This window comes from Cyphomyrmex costatus, unplaced genomic scaffold (assembly GCF_001594065.2).
Source record: "Cyphomyrmex costatus isolate MS0001 unplaced genomic scaffold, Ccosl1.0 scaffold996, whole genome shotgun sequence".
Classification (NCBI taxonomy): Eukaryota; Metazoa; Arthropoda; class Insecta; order Hymenoptera; family Formicidae; genus Cyphomyrmex; species Cyphomyrmex costatus.
The window spans coordinates 5002-7061 of record NW_017280589.1 but is presented as its reverse complement, the minus strand read 5'-3'; positions in this window follow the sequence as shown (position 1 = coordinate 7061).

The window sequence follows — 2060 nt, the reverse complement described above, 5'->3', positions numbered from 1 at the left end:
AAACGCCAAACATTACGTGATATTCTTCGCAATATAGAATATTAGAATATATTATCAGATTTAGATTGACTCTTATTCGCCATTCTCAACGTATTAATTATTGTTTATAAAAAGAGTCCTTTATTTCTTCAATTATTTATATTTTTGGAGTCTCAAAAAAAGTAGCAGAAGAAGACAATATTATAATGTTGAAACAAAATCGAAGTAAAAATAAACATTGACATAAATTTGACTTAAAGTTATTAAATATTACTATTACCAACACTTACCATTTAGAGTATTGGATGGAATTACACTTCCTCCTATGTTTTTAAGCCACCCTTCACTCATAATGGCATTATTCGGCAACTTGTGGAAGCTTACTTCCTCCGGAGTACACGTTATGTTGGTGTTCTTACACGCTTTAACAATACACCGCACCATTTTACTTCAAATTTTCACTTTAATTTCAAAATAACAGGCCTGCACGTTTCTTTCAGGAGACGGCTAAAGACAGACTGAGATAGATGCTCCACGGCGCATGCATAAAAGAGACACTACTAGTTCAGTACTGCCAACCTTTCTAAGTTGGCCGCCCTATGTTTTTCGGTGACAACCGCGTTGAAAAGGGGCGTGGTTTACAAGTTCTGAGCACACCATGTATACTTCCACCATGGTTCCGACGAACCATCCGACCGTTACGGACGCGTTTCGGTTCGGGTGCTCTTCATTGTATATTTTTGAAAGTGTTGCCGACTTTGACTGTGCATTTTATCATACAGATGCGTGCCGCGGTTGAGCTCGTCTCGATTGTTCGTCATTTGCACCTTTTGACGACCTGGGCTCTCATGACGCGCGTTATTGCGGCGTGACGACGCCGTAGACGCAGGCGCCCGGAGACCGGTCGAGCAACGCCATTCTCGCGGTCATTGCATCAGCAATTTTTGAAAGTGTTGCCGACTTTGACTGTGCGTTGACTCACATATATATCTTTTTGGGTATGACTGGCCACGTTAATCCGATTTCATAACGGAACCTGGGCCAACTAAATTAAGAAGAAGAAGAAGAAGTAAAAAATCAGTATTTCGATTTCGAGTGCCAACTGCCAAGTAACATCAAACAACGCGAAGAATGAATTGCATTAATTCAGCATGCATATCCTGATATAAGGATACCTAAAATTTTCCTCGTTTTGTTTTTGATATCCGTAATCTTATTAGCAGATGATCTATTCACATATCTTTTAAAATACTTGGTGGGATTATATGTTATACATATACGCCACCTTCTGGTTAACTGCAGAATGTCCTCAGGAAAATCACAGTGATTTTACATGAGTAGAAACACCTATTATTCTTACACCGTGTCGTAATGTATCGCTAAACGGTATAAAGAGACAGAGCTTGACCCACACCGGTCGCTATCTCTTTCTTTCGGGCCGGTCATATTCTTTCAGCCTGTGCGCAGTCCATACTATATGTCGATGGGTTAGTATGCTTTCCTTTTAGAGGACATACTCGACACAAACATCGTCCTATCTTTATCATTCGTTGAATGTTAAGAAGGATAGAACGACGTTTGTGTCGAATGTGTCATCTAAAAGGAAAGCATACTTAAGTAATTGCTGATTTAGGCTGCGTTCCGTTTCACGCATATGCGCGCATTCCCCTATAGTATACGTGACGCTCACTATATAAAATACGCGCATATGCCTAAAACGGAACGCAGCCTTAGGCCGATATTTCATGTGTCGTACGACAAGCTTTGTCGGGTGTACTGATTGGCTGCTAGTGCGCATGCGATCGTTCGTACGACAATATTTTGTCGTATATGTATAATATACTTGTTGTCATTAAAATCTGTTGTTTTGACATAAATTGATATTTTAACCTGTTTTGATCGCCTCAGCTCGATATTTCATGTGACTATTGACAAACTTTTTAAGCACGTTAATACCGGAAATTTAACAATCTATTTGTGCATATAGCATTTTATGTAGATAAGTAACTTTATGATATTAAATATTCTATAGAAACAAAAAATAGTATAAAATAAATTAATAGAAGGCTCAACAAGTATAA